The following is a 20,004-nucleotide window of genomic DNA, read 5'->3' on the forward strand; positions in this document are numbered from 1 at the left end:
GAAACTACCATCTTTTACTTCTTTGGGATCTCCTATAGCATCTTGCATCATCTCAGACCTTTTATAAGCCTCAAATAAAGATATTTAACTGGATCTGGGTGGCAAATTTGGTTAGTAGTAGTTCCTTGGTACAGTGTTTTCAGTATTCCGAGGCTATGTCTGTTTCTGTAGAAAAAAATACAGTGATAAATTAGGCCAGGGACTCTGTTTTATATATTGTTGTGTATCTGGAGCTTAGAGTGATGCCTGACAGGTTGTACGTACTAAATAAATATGTGTTAAATGAATTAATAAATAGTTGAGGGAACAAGTAAGAATGTCAGCATATTTGCATTCTGTTACTAAATTAACTCTAAAGTCCCTTCTGATTCTAAATTCTGTGAGTAGTATCAATATTTGTTAATTCAGCAAATGTTATATAGGCATCCAAATTCAGAAGCTGGAGTATTTTAAAATTGATAAAATCTATCCAAGAAATGTAGATTCAAGGCTATTCAGAATAATTAAGTTAATAAAGACAGACTTTTCTGAGTTCAACTTCCCATGATTTAAGAAACAAAAAAAAAACTCACCTATATTAACTTGATGAATTGATTTAAATTTTAATATTATGCTAAATTCCAACTAATATTCAGTTAGATAATTGAGTGACATTCCTTTTCAATTTATATTACAGTTTTTATAGAGTGAAAGTTTATCAACCTGGTTAGGGAATAAGGTTTCGGGATTATTGGGTTTCGTAGGGAAAGATTATACTGGACCATTTATCTGATTTTATCATTATAACATTAGTATTCTAAAAGGGACTTTCTACACTTTTAATCTTTTAGACGTAAAATGGATTCCTGGAAATTAAGTAATTAGAATTGTAAGTTTTTACTACCGGGGTCCATTTGTACTCATCTCCTGATTTCAATACTGATGCCTTTTTGAAATGTCAGTATTTCTCGATGATTTTTTCCCCTACATATTATTTAAAGAAGATTCTCTGCTAAGAACAAAATGGTTGTGTACTACATGGAGTGTCATCCACAAGGGTTGTGGGGTGGAGTTGGGTTGGGGAGCTGTTTATTTGTTCCAATGGGCTCTTTGATACATAAGGAGAAAGGGCAGCCAGAATAGTGGTCCTAAAGTATGGTCAATGGAACTCGAAAAGCTCTCCAAGAAGCTTTTGGAGCATTTGTCAATTCAAAACTATTTTAATAGTAATACTGAAGTGGTATTTGCATTTTTCACTGTGCCAGTATTTGCTCCAATGATTTGTAAGCTATGGTAGGGAAAACTGCTGGCACCTCAGCACCAACAAAGGTGGTGGCAACAGACCTGCTGTTCACCACTGTGTCCTTCACTGCCATACTTTTCAAGAAAAAAATGAACATTTAATTTAAAAATGTCCTTGATAAAGTAATAAAAATTATTAATTTAAAAATCTGCACCCTTTAGTACATGCCCTTATAATAGTCTATGTGATGAAATGAAAGTATGCTTCATTCTGCATACTGAAGGTGCTGTATACTGAAAGTAAAACAATGGCTTTACTCAAGAAATTGTTGCTGAACTAGTTCCTTTTTAATGGGTCATTATTTTTAATTGAAAGAATGGCTGATGGACAAATTATGACAATTTAGACTTGGATATTACATAGACATATTCTTGAAATGAATGAAGCGAGCCTATCAAGGAAAAAAAATCGACAGTATTCATGTTGCTGATAAAGTTTGAACTAGCAAGTCAAAATTCAGGTAGCTCGAATTTTGGAAAATTTGTTATTGGCACCATGAGCCTCAGAGTATCCAAATATTTAAAATCTTTTTTGATGATATTGGTGGTGATGTCAGCATATGTGAGTTTTTGTTGTATAAGGAAACGTTAACTTGTGCAAGTTCTGCATGAGTTGGTGCACTGATGTTTTCCAAATGATCAATGGATGATGTTATAAAATTACGTGATAAAAGATCTAGTCAAAGTACAATGTAGTAGAATGTATTTTAATGTAATAGAATCCAATATTTTATTGTTAGGGTTCAGATTCGACATTGCAACTAAACTAAAGGAAACTACTACATGTTGAGTGTAGTATTAAGTAGAATATTCACAATATCTGAAAGGCTGTTGAAATATTTTCCCCCTTTTCAATTCTTTTTATCTGTAGGATACAAATTGTCTTTATATACTTTAACCAAAGCAACTTAATCACAACATATTAAATGAAGAAGCAGAGTTGAGAATCTATCTTCTGTTAAGCCAGACACTTATCACCAAATTTTTTTAATTGAGGAAACATGGTGATTTTTCATGAAACTATTTATGGTAACATGTAATAGACTTAATATTGTTATTTTAAAATGAATTAATAAATATTTTATAAGTGCTTCAACTTTAATTTCTAATATGGTAAGTAAATGAATCATAAACAAAACAAATTGACAAAAATAAAGAAACAAAAATTCTTTGGTATCCTTAATATTTTTTTAAGAATGTAAAGGAATACTGAGGCCAAAAAGTTTGACACTTCTCTAGATTAGAGCATGGGCTTCTGTGCCTAGGTCTAGGGTGACATTGCTTAACAAACTAGTATTGTCTCAATAGAATCGTTAGTTCATTTTTTCATTTATTGATACATTCAACGAATAATATTGTGTTACCTTCTGTCCTCCAGATATCTTGTTAGGTGGTGGAAATTATTTCAAGTAAAGGTTGTGTCTGCTTATCTTTAAGCTCCTCTAAAGCCAGGTCCATGCGTTATACTTGTTTTTATTTATCCAATTTTGGTAAAGTTGTTGAGTATTTGGTTTCATCTTTCCTATTTTTTTCCACTTTATGGATATGTAGCTTGGTATTTTCATGTTTTGCCATTTGTTACTATGACAGAGATTGTTTAATACTTTTTGTAATTTTTTTTACAACTTTCTGGTATATTTGAAAATATGGAAGAGATTGTTATCTTTGCAGCATATTGTGTTATGTAATTATATATGGATTGCAGGGATAAGAGACAAGAAGGACATGGGAGAGAGAGAGAGAGAGAGACAGAAGCTTTGACAAGGTGTTTGCAATGTGTTTTCCAAATCTACCTCTAACTTTTGAAGGATCCGGGGCAAGAGTACAAATGGAGAACTACATACCATATGTCAAAATATTTAAAAGTTATAAATTAAGCTAACACAATATTATAAAGTATGTTTATCCTCTTGCCCTTACAAATATACCATCTAACCCACAATTAGAAAAATATTTGTAAAGCAACAGTTTATGCCAGATTACTGTGGAGAGCACATATTCAAAATGATTATTTTTCCACCAAACACAATGATTTAGTCTAGGCAGATCCAGCTGCACTGACCAGACAAAAGAGAAGGGTAGGGAAGAGAACTTACCCTCTTTTTCTTTGTCTTTTTTTTGTTATTTCAGTTTCTTCTTCCAAACACTTGACAAATCCACAGAGAAACACCCACTTTCTTTTTCTTTGTATAAGAAGAGGTTCATTCTTCCACACCCAAGATTCAGCTGCTCATCCACCTTGGGCTCTTTCCTTAACCCACTGCCTAAGAAGACATTACATGTAATGCCCAAGGGGCTTGTAAGGTTTCTCGTCAATATTCAACAAGCCATGCAGACATTTTCCTCCCTGATGACATTGCTCTTTTGAGTTCCTCAAATGAAACTGAAGTTGGAAGGCCAGGTTATTCCAAAGTAGAGTTCCCAGATTTATCGAATTCTGTGCTGAACCGCTGTCACCTTGGGTGAGATGATCTGACCCTGGCCCATGGCCCAGCACCCTTGTTCTTCCCCCACTGCCTTCTTGCTGCACCGCAGGGATTTATCTTACGTAGATGTGGACATCTCAGCCCTTTTGTCCAAATTCTGTCTCACATGGCCAATAACTAGTTGCTCTAGGCCATCCTTTGGGTCTAGGATTGTGTACTCTAGTTCTTTGGGAAGAGAATTCCATGGTCCCAGGTATGCAGGTTGTGATCTGAAAGGATGTATGGTAAGGTCCAGTTAGGCACATTTGTTTGTTGGTTCCATGGATTCCTAGTAGATAGTGGAGCATGCAGCCCAAAGAGGATTGGAGCCAGTACCTCCAAAATGCAGACCTTAAAATAGGGACCCCGTTTTTCCATATCTAAGAGCAATACTGATGTGGGTCAGATATTACTTGTATTAGAATTATCAGATGTGCTTCTTAAAAATACAATGTGACACAAAGGTAGGTGTTTGGAGTGTCGTCTGTCACAGGTAATGTTTGAAGTGTTTCCTGGGTAGATGAATGAGTTTCCACTTAGCATCAACATTTCACTGTGGCCTTTAAAACATCTTCTTGAACATGTAATCTAATTTAATTCTTTCAGTAAGTCTTCGAGGTTATTATTCTCATGTATCAGAATGTATGCTGTAATGTCATTGGGGAATTTGGTCTTAAAATGACCTTGGGGTAGCTTTTTCTAATGTCAAGTTTCTATATTTTATTCAACAAGATTTGCAAATATTATTTTTTCAGGACACATTCTCTATAGTTATTGTGACTCTAGTGATTAGATATTCTTATATCCACATGAAAAACAAAAATATTATTGTAAAATAGGTAAACAGAGGAAAATAGTATATTTTTAATAAAATGAAGTCACATTAAGTAAAGCAAATTTTATTATTTGGATTAAACTGAAATATTCATCGATGAAATATAGTTATTAAAGAATGCATGTTAATCACTTGTGTACATGTAACAATATAATTTATATTTTATTGATAATTTTGTTGATAATTTGCATTTACAATGCTTATTTTTTGAGAAATAATTTTAGGTTTTCAGAATAATAATACGATCTATAGAGTAGTTATGGATCAACTTGAGAATTGTATGGAAATACATATCTTGTGTTTGGAAAGTACGTTTTAAAAAGAGTGAATAGTCAAATTTAAAAGTAACTAATAATAGTTCCATAAAACCAACAATGAAGCTATTTACTCTACTCACTTTAAAAAAATTGTGGTCACAGGCCTGTAAAGTGTTATTTAGTAGCCGGGGGGCCAGAAGTGGGGATGGGGGTGTGGAGTGGGGTGGGTGCTAGTTAATACTTACCATACAGTACTTTAGTTGTTTTCTAGAGTTAATATTAACTACCACATATTTGTAATTTATAATGTGAAAGTATTTTAGTCACTGGAATTACCTGAATTATTTAGTATTTTGCATCCCTGTGAAATAATAAATGGCCACTTGTTCATAGAATTATCTGAACTTTTGGACAGCTAATTTAGAAATTATTTCAAACAGCTGAAATATCTTCCTAATAAAGCTGTTTTTCTAAAAAAATATATATTTATATATATTTATAATTTTATATATACTTATAATATATGTATGTGTGTGTATTATATATATATATATATATATATATATATATATATAATACACACACATACATATATATATATATATATATATATATATCTCCTAGGCTTTAGTTTTGGCTTGCATAGACAAGTCTACATAGTATAGTTAAGAAATGGGACCCGAACTGGAAGAGTTAATCTTCAAGTTCAGCCTGCGCTGTGTTTACTGATCTTTTTCTGCTTCTTGTTAATTGGCACCTCAGACTCTATACTAATTAATGAGAGAGCAAGGGGCAGGTGGCGCCGTTTTATTTTGATAATCCTTGTCAGCAATGGCTGTGTAATCTTCTTGTTTAATTATAATGAATGTGCATTTGGGGTGCATGAACTTTCAACAGCTTTTTTCACTGGAGGTTCAGTGGTCAAGGACAGTTTTTTAACTGTCAGACACTGCTATATATTGTATACGAAGTCAATTGTTTTATTACTTTAGTTATTAATTCACACAAAGTACTATGTGTTTCTTTAAAACTAAAAGAGTATAACCCTATTCAGAGAAGTGAAATAATTCTGCGCTTCCTTTAATTGTGCCTTTTTTTTGAAGTGAGGGTAAGAAATTTTGTTTAAATAGAGACATTTAACTTTTTGAGTACTTAATAGATGAAAATATTAGAGTAATGTTTTCTCTGGAAGGAAGAGCCTAGGCAGGAAGTCAAAATAAATGGAACTGATTTACTTAAGAATTTGCAAGTTTTAGCTGTCAAATGACTAGATAAATGGTTCTGTTGGAAAGGAGATACCTACTGGAAGATGCACGTTTTGCTCATTTTCATTTTAAAGATACTCTGGTATAAAAGTGAGTTTAGGTAAAACAAATTCATAATAGTTTTGAAGGTGGGGGCCGAGTCTTAAAATTGTGTTCCAAGCAATGCATTATTTATTTGGGGGAAGAAGGAGAAAAGGAGGAGGAAGAAGCCAGAAAACACCTCCTTGGCTGTTAATACCTTGAGACTTAGTGGAAAGGAAATAACACCCAATTTATAAGAACTCCAATGTAAACAAACAGGAGCTATGATAGGAAATAGCACTAGGGCCAATTTATAAGACTTGGTCCATGTTCATTTTTCAGATAAAACTTCCTGTACTTACTTCTAGCCATTTTGGGCCAGACCAAAACCAAAATAAATCTTCCTCAAATGGTGAAAGGAAACATTTTAATTGGGTGATATTTTTGGAAAATCAGAAATAGTTGCTTTCACCATTGGTAGCTTGATAAAATTTAATGTGTTATTTAAGATAAAAGCTTAAATTTGTGTAAACTTGGATGTGAATTATATACTTATAGTTTAATACATAATGGTTTGATTATAATAATTTTGTACCTAATCAGAGATTCTTTTGACTTAATTTATATTTACAATTTAATCTGAGGTTCTCATTTAAATCTGTGGTAAGAATTAAGAAAACTGAAGGGCAGTTTTGTCTCTTCCCCCAACCAGGGAACATTTGACAGTATCTGGGGACATTTTTGATTTTTACCACTGGGAGAGAGGGGTGCTACTAGCATCTAGGGTGTAGCAATGCCGAATGCTGCTAAACAGCCTAAAATGCACAGGACAGTCCCCTTAATGACGTACCTCACTGAGGCCTACTACTGATGAAACATTACTTATTTATGATCAATGGACTGTGGAAATGCTGAAAATTTCCTGAAGAAATTTACACTTAAAGAAACAATCATGTGGATATGCAAGTATTGGGTTGTGTGCGATTAACTAATAAATAACACATTCCTAATTTTTTCCCCTCCTTTTCAAATTATAAATTCTTGTGCTGCAGGAATAAAAGTGACTCACTATGTGAAGTGATGGATGTTAACTAAAATAATAGTAAACTAGATGGTTAAATGTGATAATCATTTCACTATATATATATATACATATATAAATATACACACACACACATATATATATATATATATAATCATTGTGTCGTATACCTTAAACTAATAAAATTTACATATCAATTATATCTCAATAAAACAGGAAAAAAGTGACTCAGGGGAAATAATCTGAGATATCCTAGAATATAACAGTTACAAATTCTTTATAGGTTTTTCTTTCGGTGTTTACTATATTTATATTCAAAATGGAAGAAAGCACAGTACTTAGCCTAGAAAGAATGCAGTGTGACTAGTACAGGTGCCTTGTGCCATATTGCATACTGTTGTGTTTATAAAGCTTGTATGATTTACTTGGTGTAGAGTAGCTGTATGTTAGAGATTTTCAAGAGGTTTTTAATCCAGCAGCTAAATACAACCCTCAGTTCATCAGATTTGAAAAATTTGTCCCCATCTTTTATTCCTATGTGATTGTGATTTTTTTGTTAACATGATCATAGATAAATTTTAACCAGGTGTTTACTTACTATGAAAACAGTAGCTTGATTCCAGATTAAACAATTTAAATTTCATCTGTTCTTTTTTCATGACACTAATCAACTACTTATATGCTGAGTAATATATATCAAATGCCCTTTCTTGATGTTCTGGTATTCATTGTTGGTTTACCGAAAGTCACTGAATCAGTTCCCATTGACTTCCTTGTATAATAGGGCAGACATGTTGTGTAAAAACTTAAAAATTATATACTATTTTATACAGACTATATATATATATATATATATATATATATATATATATATATATATATATATATATATATATATATATAGGTATATATAGGTATTTTCTAACAGCCTCTACTAAGACTTGCTTCCAAATGGGGAGTTTTCATATTTTCATATATATAGAGAGAGGTGTTTGTTTACTTTTTGAACTAGTCTCTTCTCAGGTATTATTGGCAAAGCATGTTATATTTAAAGAGCTTGACAGAAAATTAGTATGTACTGAGTATGTGAGAAGCGGGCAAGATTTCTGTTAGCACATGTATTCCACCCCCCCAAAAAAAACTTTGTAAATAAATGAAATGTAACTCGTTTGAAAAACAATTCAGTAATTTTTTATGTCTTATTCCCTGGGAGAGAAGAAATAGGACAGGCATTGTGGCCAGCAATGCTGTAGAGGACTTGTTAGATGGCAGGAGGCTTTGTCCACAGAACACGAAGGCTCATTCAGTTCAGTGACTGCAGTATATTTTATAAGGAAATCTGTGTCTAAAAATAGATGCTGAATGAAACTTCTTTGCAAGCACAGGGCCATATGGTTGTTAAAGGGCCACTTTGTTTAATTGGAAAGAAAATACGAAAACTCCCCGTTTGGAAGCAAGTCTTAGTAGAGGCTGTTAGAAAATACCTTTTCGTGCAGTTACTAGGTAAGCATTCCAAAACAGATGTGTTTTCTAACTACACTGAGTAAGTAACTACCTTAGTCGGCCTTTCTTAAATTCTGTTAGGGTGTGCTTCTTTTTAAATGACAGTAGAAATCACGTATAATCGTTTGGAACAAGGTTTTCATCTGTGAAATTCAGCAGATGTTCAATATCTGAAATAAAATTTAAAATTGAAGAACATTGGATAGAAGTTTTAGGTGACCTTTGCTATTTAATCTTTGGAAAATCACATGATCTGCCCAGTCCAGAGTTATAATATTACATTCTATGACAGGAAAATATTTTTATTTCTGCAATGTTTATAAGCACATGTACCTACAGAGTCCATTTCTGTGGCATTAATGCAATTTATGAAATTTAAGTTTATAAAACAAATATGGGAATTGAGTTCTAAATGTGACTTTATTAAAATGATATTAAAATGGTATATGCCATAAAACTACTACTGCTAATTTAAATGAATTAAAAAGATTTGCGATAAAGTCTGTTTTACTTATGACAGAGAAAAAGAGAACAACCTGATTTATTGCAGGAAGGACTGTGTTATGGATTTCCAATAATATCTTAGAGCTCAAGTTAGATATAGTATATAAAACTACCCTGTTAGCAGGATCATATTCTAAACTTATAGTTGAGGAAAACTTCAAATGCTTTCTTTACCTCTGTAAGCATAGTATATATCTTATTTGTAGTCAATTGCCACTAACTTTATTCTCCTTCATGTGAGAGTATTTCCCATTTCCAGTGAAAAGCCCATAGGGCTCAAAATAAATGAAACCTAACATGTTTCCAGTTTAAACACACATACCCCTAAAACATTCCTCCATACCTTTCTTCTCTCTCCTCAGAGACCTCTGCCTTCTATGCAGCACATGCCTGCCAACAAAACTTCTACTATGGTAAAATGTTTTAAATTTATATGTTCTTTCCAACTCTTATGTCAGAGACCCTTGAACTTGCTTCAGATCTAGAAGCAATGATGGCAAGCCTTCAACACTCACTTCTTTTAAGATGTGTTTATATGCATTTGTGTAATACATTTTTGGGTTCTCTGGTTTTGAAGCATATACCACAAATGAAACAGACTTCTCACATAAAATATATTTTAATATATGCATGTTTATACACATGAATGAGAAAGTATATATTACAACAAGTTCTAATGTGAGGACTTTAATTTTGTGCAATATCTTACAGGTTATAAGCTTTCGTATATGATATGTCATTTGTTCAGTGTATGACAGTATTGTGAAGCATAAGAGGATTTCTGTTTTCTACCAAGAACAGGAATTAATTGCAGTAGAGCGATTAATAAGAGTATCTGCGACTCTTATTCCAAGGCGCTTTCCGTTAGACCACACTAAAAAATTCTATTTTAAAGTCTAGTAAGATGACACTACTTATTCCTAGTACTGTTGAATTCAGAATTGCTGAATCTCTCTATAATTTAGCCCATGACGCCAACATTCTTAGCTACTCGAATAATGACAACTCTAGTAGCTAATAAATTAGAATCTGTATTTGTACACTGCATATACTTTGTGTATTAAAGGAAGAAGTAACACTAATTAATCTGATCTTGCACTTAGAAAATTCCTTTTTTTCTCTCCGATGATTAGAGATGATTGACCTTAACAACTGAAGGTATTTCATGCATTTCAGATTAAAATTTTATATGCCAGGTGAGTGTCTCAGACTTTCAGGGTTTCCCTCACCCTCTGGGATGCTACTGACTGTCTCCATTTTCTCAAGTCAGTGTTAGGGAAAGCTTTTAGAAGCCTCAACATATTGTAAGAGGGGCGTCCTGGTACCTAACTCTATAACCTATCGCATCTGCTGCTGTGAGGATTGCCCTCCTGGTTATTCAGTCTGTGGTCCAGGCCATTCCAAAACACAAACATCAAAGGTTTGTTGTATCTATAAATAAAATATGAACACAGATGAGCCAACTTCATTCATTCTATACATGTCAATTTTGCCAGTTGTATGCCAGGCACAGTTATAGATGCTTTGGACTTTGTAGTGAACATGACAAAGTACTTGCATCCAAAATGCTGTATTCACAAGGTGGCAGACATAAATACATGAACAAAGATTATCAGGCCAGAGAGAGATCAATTATCCAGAGAATATAAAATGAGTTAGAAAAGTTTTCTTAGGATGGTCATGGAGCCAAAATCTAAATAATTAAAATAAGTTATAGGAACAAGTATGGGGACAGCGAAAGGAAATTAATGTGATGTGTTTGAGGGATAGGCAGAAAACTAGCATTCATGGAACATTTCGGACAAAGGGGAAAGTGATAGGAAATGAGTTCAGAAAAGCAGGCAGAGGCCAAATCATATAGGCCATAAGAGTGAGTGTGGTTTTGTTTGTAATTGGAGGTTTTATGCAGGGAAATAATATGTGATTTACATGTTGTAAATTTAACTTTGGTTGCTAAATGGAGAACTCTGTCAGTGGCAGGACGTAGTGGGATCAGTAGACTAAAGAGGAGTCTCATACAAAGTTCTGCAAGATATGTGATGGTATCTTGGTCTAGAATTTTTGCAGTGGAAGTGATGAGAAGTGGTTCAATTTGGAATATAGTATTACCAAGTCTTGATATAATGGATATAATGGATATGAGACCTGGGGGAAAGAGAGGTATTAAGAAAGACCTAATAATTTGTGAATAGAAAATATCTCTTGTAGGGAGTAAAAATGCTAAAGACTTGGCCAGCTGGCATTCATTCCTTTATTTCTTTATTCATTTTTTGTAGAAAGGTGAAATATCTTGATAGACTCAGCATTTTGCAATGATTTTTTGCAATGAATCGTTTGCCAGAAGTTGCTCTTTCAGTAGGTTCCAAAACACTTCGAAGGAGAAAAGGTGAATAGGATAGATTTGGTCTTCAGTTTTTAAATATCAAAGTGATTTTCAGAAATATCATTTTTGTTAGGAATGATTTTTGGATACCTGTTGTACAATTGTGATCAAAGTTCAGTTCATTGGAATGTGTTTTTTTTAACATTTTTTTTTATTAGGATGACATTGGTTAACAAAGTACAATAAGTTTCAAGTGTATAATTCAACAGCAAGTCATATTTATATCTCATTGTGTGTTCACTGCCCACAGTTAGATTTCTTTCTGTTACCACGTATTTGACCCCTTTTACCTTTCAATATTTCTGTGTACCATAGTTTAGTTTATCAAGAGAAAGTGAAGAACATTGCTCAAATTTGTGCTATGAATTTGAAAGACTTGATAGAGTCTTAACCTATTTTAAGATAGCAAATATAATTGTTTAGGTTTTACTATAGCTAGCATAGATTTATGATTGCATTTTTATATGTCACAAGAACACTTGACAACACATCAGGGTCCCTTGTATAATCAATGTATACAGTATATCTTTGCTTACTTTATAGAACAATACTTTGTGCGTTATATAGGAATTGATATTTGAATCTTTTAATTGATAAAATTTTTGTCATATACATGATCTACTTGATTCTGTAATCTTAGAAATTAAACCACAAATTATAATATTAGGAACAATCCTAATATTACAGAAAGGTATGGACTTCAGAACACAGTTGTAAAGCTATATCTCTGTAAAGTTACAAAATAACCTGCTGTTCTTCAGGAGTATCCACCTGAAGCAGAATTTCTCATCTTTTCTTATTGCAGGTTCTTTATATCTTATATTCTCAGTATTGTTACTAGTCTTTTTCATTTTTCTGAAAAAAATTCTTTAATGTTTCTATTTTTAGATAACATTAAAAATTTTTCAAATAATGTCTATATTATTTTAGATAAAAATGATAATTTATCAGGATTTTTCTGAATCTCATTTTGAAAAATGTGGTGAACTGTGCTATGCTTATATATATGTATTTAAAAGTCTGTATTTTTGAAAAATGAAAGGCAGATTTTTCTTAACTGAATATTAAAGTTATCTGTTACCCAAGTTATTGCTTTTTTCTCTATGGCCAAAAAAAAAAAAAAAAAAAAAAAAAAAGAGTGGTGCTCTTTTAGGGTCAGAAGATCAACTAAATTTTTTGTAAAACATGTTGAAAAGAAATATTGGTTTCCAAACCCAGAAGAACCAGTTTCTCATTGACTTATTTTTTTCTTACATGTTTTATTGAAAAATTAAAAATAAAATTAGAAGTACAAATACTAATTGGTTCATATAGGAATGTCTTGGAATCTGAAATGTTAAATCATTTATCAGAGATTTTCTGAATAAAACATGAGTGAAAGAAAACCACAGTTTCTCCATTTCTCATGACCAAATTCCACGTTTTTTCCTCAGTATGTGATTCTGAGGAGGCAACCCAGCTCATTTTATTGTTCATCTTTCCTTTTTAACTGGATAATAAATGTGGAGCCATCATCTCAAAGCTGTTCTAAAGATGTCCAGAGTAACAATAACCCCTTTGTGATGAAAATAGCAGAGTAGCTGCTCTTTACCAAGTTAAAAATTGCGAACTTACTTATTCAATATGTCAATGTACTTTGCGCATCAGCAATCTTCAGCTTATTGATTGGGAAAACATGAGTTAAAATGGACTATCTTAAATTGAATATAAATGTTTTCATCCCCAAACCACTTTAATCCCCAGACCACTCAGTTAAGTAAATTGGTAGATGAGATGCCTGCTTTTAAGCACATATACATATACATTGTCCAATATGTTCTATATTTTTTAATAGATGTGCTAATAATTAATTGCCTTTTATCTGTGTATTATTTTTAAGTTCAATACTTTGTATTATGTCAAAGATTGCCTTGCAGAGTTAAACTTTCCACAGTGGAAGAACCACCAGAGTATACTTTTATTCACATGGATTAATTTAGTGAAAATCATTTTTTCAGTGTAGAGGCAACAGGAAAGCAGGGCCAGAAACATTTACCCCAGGAGGTTTTCTGTAAGACGATTGGAGACATTCCTGAAGACAATGAGGCACTAGCATTTGTTTAAGAGAGAGGCTATTTCTCTCTGAGGGCTCATGCTGGAATTAACTGGTGTCATTTTGAAGGAGGGTTTTGCTAATTGGCATCTCCCAATTGTATATAATGCTAACACCTTTTCTTAATAATTATTTCCCATAAGCATAGCTCTGTAAAGCAAAACTCCCTGCAAATTTATAAAGATTTAAGAGGAACTGTTGCCATTTAATTAGTTTCCAAAAGTCCTATGTGAACTGTAACAGTTGGTTGGTATTATTTGTAAAATGTTTTGTTGTTTGACGTTGGAAGCATTACGTTCATGTATTGTGGTGATGGCCTGCTGAGTAATTGCAAAGTTCATTATACTACCAAGACTGTCAAGGGGCATTTATGGATATTCATGTGCAGTGAACCCTTGAACTTGAACTAGTCATTCTTGTCTCCTGTGGCTGAAATTGTGTTTACTCTAAATGGCAGGAGAAGTTTTAATTATGAAACCAGAAAAGAGGCAAAATTACCTATGTTTAAAATGGTTAATGGACTATTAAGGAATGTACCTGCAGTTTTTCTCTCTGCTATAATAATGTTGTCTGTACTCTCAAGGAAACTCATTATAATTCTCAGCTTTAATTTTTTTTTAAAGATATACTGTTTGGTGGTAAATGTGTGCTTCCAGAATTTTGTGTTTCAATGTAAAAGGATATTAGAAATTCATTATGTCCACTGTAGGAATTCCATTTGTAGAGCAAATATAAATTAAAAATTGGAAGCATTGATATGAAGTTTAAAAACATACAAGCATTGGACATCAGTTTAAAAACTTTTGAAAATATGGGCGAAATTTAAAAAGCAAAATTCAAGAAGTATGCACATACATATTTGTCTACATGTAATTATTTGTCAACACTGAAGTATGTATCACAATAACGAGAATGATCCCTTTATGAGTGTCCCTCCATTAGACTGATGTTCTTGAGAATAGAAGCATTTTCTTAATCTATGCATCCTAGCTCACACTGTTCAATGCATAGCACATGAGAGAAAATATGGTATATTTGAGAGGACTGCAATTGGAAATAAAAAGTTACTACTGAAACATGGAGTGCATAGAGATTGGTGGCAAGAGATAGAATTAGAGAAATAGCCAGGGAAGTTGCTTCTGTTTTCAGGTAGTTGGATCATATACAGAGGAATGTTATGGAACCATTGCAGCATTTAAAGCATCTAAGCACTATGACAGCAATATGGAGAATGGGAATGGAGCAGGAGTAACAAACCAGCTCTCTGATTCATCCAGGCCGGGATATGGTATCCTGGAAGCTGGGGTTGAACAAAAGTTTTTGGTTTTCCTTTTTTTAAAAAAATAAAAATAAAACAAAAAAAGAAATCCTCTTTTAAAAAAATAAAAAAGACATTTATTTTTTAGTTTTGGAGGCCGGATCAGGATTAAGGTGACAGAAGATTCATTTCCTGGTAAGGGCCCTCTTCCTGCATTGCAGACTCTTGTCTTCTTGCTGTGTCTTACATGACAGAGAAAGAGCAAGAACACAGGGAGCTAGCCCAAGTTTCTCTTCCTCTTCTTATAAAGGCAATAATCCTTTCACGGAGGCCCCATCTTCATAATCTCATCTAAACCTAATTACCTCCCTAAGGCCCCACCTCCAAACACCATCACATTGGGTATATGGCTTCAACATATGATTATCACAACAAGAGTAATCTTTTTGTAACTGGCTTATTTCACTTAGCATTATGTCTTCAATGTTCAGCGATGTGAAAGCATGTGTCAGAATTTCTTTAAAATAATATTTTATTGTATGTGTATACCACATTTTGTGCATCTATTCATCTATTGAAGGACACTTGAGTTGCTTCCCAACTTTTGGCTATTGCGAATAATATTTCTGTGCATATGGGTGTATAAATATTTTTTCAAAACCCTGATTTTAATTCATTTGAGCATATACCCGAAGTAGAATTGCTGGATCATATGGTAATTCTATCTAATTTTTCAAGGAGTCATTGTACTGTTTTCCATAGCAGCTTCACCATTCTATACTCCCACCAACAGGGCGCAAGGATTCCAATTTCTCCACGTTCTTGCCAATGCTTGTTACTTTGCTTTTTGATAGTCATCATTTTGGGTGTGAGGTAATATCTCATTGTGGTTTTAATCTTAATTTTCCTAATGATTAGTGATGTTGAGCATCTTTTCATGTGCTTGTTGACCATTTATATGTCTTCTTTGGAGAAATGTCTGTTCAGGTACTTTACCCATTTTAAAAATTGGGTTGTTTATTTGTGTTTGTTGTTGTTGAATTATAGGCATTCTTTGTGTATTTTGGATAATAACCCTTCATCAGATATGATTTACATATTTTTCTCTCTATTTGTAGGTTTCCTTTTCAAGCTGTTGATTATATCCTTTGATGCAGAGAAATTTTAAATTTTGATGTCCAATTCATCTATTTTGTATTGCCTGTGCTTTTGGTGTCGTAGTCAAGAAATCATTGCCAAACGCAATGACATGAAGCTTTTCCCCTATGTTTTCTTCTAAGAGTTTTATAGATTTAGTTCTTAGATTTAGGTCATTAATCCATTTTGAGTAATATTTGCATATAGTATAAGATAAAGATCTAATTTTCTTTTTTTGAGTGTAGATATCCAGTTTCTTGGAAACACTTTTGAAAAGACGTTTTTGCCCATTGAATGGTTTTGCTAACCTTGTTGATGCTCTGTATGTATTGCTGGAGCAAAGTGCGTGGAAATAAGGGAATGACCTAAGAGACAGAATCTTAGGGGGACATTAGAGACTTTCTAAATAAGTTAGTCATAGAGGTAATGCCAATATCTCTATGGAATGGAATGGTGAAACCTTACCAGATCCAGAGCACAGAAGGAGGGACTTAGAGAAGCTCCCTAAGCCAGAAAGAATTTATATACGTTTTGTTCATTTTAGAAGGATAGCTAAAATAGATAAGACATGTGAAAAGGTCCCTTGCCCTAAGGGAATATAAACTGTAGCATGTGTAAATAATTATAATACAGGCTAAAATAATAAGAGAAATGTTATAGAAATGATACTGATAAAGTGCTATGGAAGTCTAGAAGAGAAGATAATTCATTCTGCTGAGAGGACCAGTTGGGTCTCCTGGATATGTCCATCAAAATTTGTCCATCAAATTGGGTCTCCTGGATATGTTCAAAGCAACAGAAAGCAGTCATGATTAATCTGCACAGAAAATAGTTATTCAGAGGATTACTTGCTAGTTCATAGCCTCTCCAAGAAGCTATGAAAACCAGGTTTGAGGAGACAGAGCCTAATTTCAGACCAATACTTAAAATTCCATCCCAGAATTTATCCTATCATCAAAACACCATTTTCAGCACAGCTTAGTGAAAACACTCCAACTTGTGCTGCTCACATCACCAGTGCTAGATCTGGATGCTGCCGCTAGAATTGGTGTTGCTGCTGCCTTTGGAAAATGAATGTAGCTGCTACTACTCCTGCCACCACTGGTCAGAATGAATGCCCGGAGGTCCTTTCTTAGCTTCTTGTAAAGTCTGGGATGTGTGCATCTGATTTTGAGGGTTTCAGTCTTGTACTCCAGTTCTAACTACAGGTGAGGCAAAGAAAATATTTTGCCATTTTTTTTTTAGCTTCTGTTTTGATAGAGTTCTGCCTCAGACAAATAGAAAATGCCCAACATATAGTCAGTGAGAAAGGCTTAAACCTAGTATGGTAACATTCACAGAGCTGAAAGAGGTAGAATTTAAACTGCTGTAGGAGAAATAGTAATATTTATACATGTAATGGCAGTTGGAAATATGATGTAGCATTTCAGAAAAAAAATTAGCATTGTAGTCAAAGTGATATTAGCTGAAGCCCTCACATTATAGGGGAACACATTTGAGAAAATAGATCATTGGAGAAGAATCATGATCACCTATATTTATATGAACACGAGAGGAAGAAACTTGGATAGATAGGCCCTCATCATGAAAAACAAAGGAAGAGCTTCTAGTAAGTGTCTAATAAGTTGAATTTTTCAATTTACTTTTTCATGAGTGAGGCTCTTAAGAAGGGAGGTGCTTGCAGTGTCCAGTTGCTTAGGGATAAAAAAAGGGTGAAGACTAAGAAAAATTCACTGGATTTATTGACCTTCGAAAGAAGAATTTCATTAGAATGGTAGGAATAGAGATCCAGTAGGGTCAAGTAGGGATTTGGGGATGGGGTGGTTGTTGTGGTAAATAGAGCAGTAGAGTAGGCTTCATTGAGGTGAAATTTGAGCCAATACTTGATGGAGGAAACTAAGTATATATCTAAGGGAAGAAAGAATGTTTAGGCAGAGGAGTAGCAGACACAAAGCTCTGAGCGGGAGAGCATGCGGTATGAGGAGCAAGATGGGGAAGAGGGAGAATAGTAGAAGAGCCCAATGAGTTTATTGGAAGCCAGCTTTTATAGGACCTTGTAAACCATCATAAGGACTTTGTAAGGACATCATAAACATCTACTCTAGGATTGAAAGCTCTTCAGTATTTTCTATAGCTCAGCATTAAATTAATCTCTAGCTTTTTATACAATTCAAAAAACGTCAAGCTTGCTTTTCATAGGCTATTTCTATTTGTAACAACTTCCAGAAAGAGATAATGGAAAAAACAACACCAAGAGATAATGTTATATAACCAATGTAAGGTAAGGCAAGATTCTTTATTGAAGAGGTAGAAAGTAAACTATGATGAATAATTTATAGTTCTTTTGTCTGAATTCATAGAGTGAAGTAAACATTTTGTTGTTCAAGTGTCAGTTTTTGATTATATACATACCATTTTAATAAAAAGTTGAAAATCCTTTATAAACAAGTGTTTCTAAAAGAGCAGCTACTTCTTTTAAACTTTTCTTTTTTCTTTACACATCCTTTGGTGGAGGTGCTAATGAGATGTATTGAGGACTTTGAAGTGCTTCCACTGTAAAGTTTTGGAAGACCTCAGAATGGAAATCATGGTGACTGTTTAAATCATATTGGTCATCTTATTTGGCCTTAAATCATCTGGATAAATGCAAGTTTTACTCATTTTGGTTAAAATTGAATTTGAATGTTTGATTTGGCATAATCCTTAAGATAACCCACTGCTTGACTAAATTTTTCACTTTTCAACTGGGTGTTTGGTAGTAGCAGACATAACCACAGAGACTGCTGACTGACTATAATAAGAAATGTAGAGCAAGGTGGTCAGATAATGGAATGCCTATGTAACTAACGTTTTTATATTAACCAAGAATAGTATTACAGTTTTATTTGTTTCCATCTGACTAGTGGAGAATTATTTTTGTGTCTAAATATATCACTGGATTTATCTAATATCGTGATCGCTAAAGCTCATCCTCATTACCTTCATAATTTACGCATCTTCTGTCATTTCATGTATATTTGGTATCCTCCGATTTTGCTATAGACCTTTAGGTAGAGCATGGAAAGAAAGGGGTTCACTAAGATTAAAGTCGGATTTTACTGTTCTGTGACATTCTCTGTTTGAATAAGATCTATACACAATGGTTTCATTTCATTTTTTTATTTTTTACAAACTAGTTGTTTAAACATTCAGATCAACCCTCAGTCTTGTGAAAATTCTCCATGTATGGAGTCTATTAGAAAGCCTTTAATGAGATTATCAAAAACTATCACTTCTCATTAAAAAAATTCAAAACACTAAGCAGCTGTGTTTTATATCTGGGGACAGGTGAAGGGAGATAAGAGAATTTTATTTGTATATATTTAGGATACAGTATGTTTCAGGCATCCTTTTGGTATCAGCCATCTGTCATTAGAAAAATATTTGAATATACACAGTGACTCTGGCTGGTAGAAGAGATGAAAAGGTTTAGCATGCCATGAATCTGAACTGAAAATCATGGCGTTATTACTTCTTTTCTTTTATTTGATCTTTGTATTTCTTCTAGCATCAGTTTTTAAAAGACTACTAAGAAATGTGTGTATAATACACTGACAGCACTATTGTTGATGCTTTCTATGGAAAGGCTAGTATGTGTTAAATAAAAACAAAACTTTTCTCTGATATGAATGTCTTTTCTGTTACTTTGAGAAGCTTTTTATCAAGTAATTCCTTACGTATATATTTAAGTCTTTTCCAAAGAGTGGAAAATAGATTTTCTAGGAACTTTCTTTATATGGTATATGAACTTTAGCATAGCCTCTTCAAATGTTTAAATAAGAGTGATACTTAACTCCATTCATATTTCTTTTATGTGTATATTAATGTAACCTTCCTTATTTTAAAGTATATTCAAAGTTATGAGGAAACATACATGGTAAAATAAAGTTTTATTGATATTATCATTTCTATTAAAATTTTT

At 33.2% G+C, this 20,004-nt stretch overlaps 1 protein-coding gene across 8 annotated transcripts in view; it reads left to right on the forward strand.

Annotated features, from left to right (window-relative positions):
- Window positions 1-20,004, forward strand: part of BMPR1B (bone morphogenetic protein receptor type 1B) — a 332,744-nt gene that overhangs the window by 209,167 nt on the left and 103,573 nt on the right. The gene's annotated exons all lie outside the window — the stretch shown is intronic.

The sequence above is a fragment of the Pteropus medius genome, unplaced genomic scaffold (genome assembly GCF_902729225.1).
Source record: "Pteropus medius unplaced genomic scaffold, Ma_sr-lr_union100, whole genome shotgun sequence".
NCBI classification, from domain to species: domain Eukaryota; kingdom Metazoa; phylum Chordata; class Mammalia; order Chiroptera; family Pteropodidae; genus Pteropus; species Pteropus medius.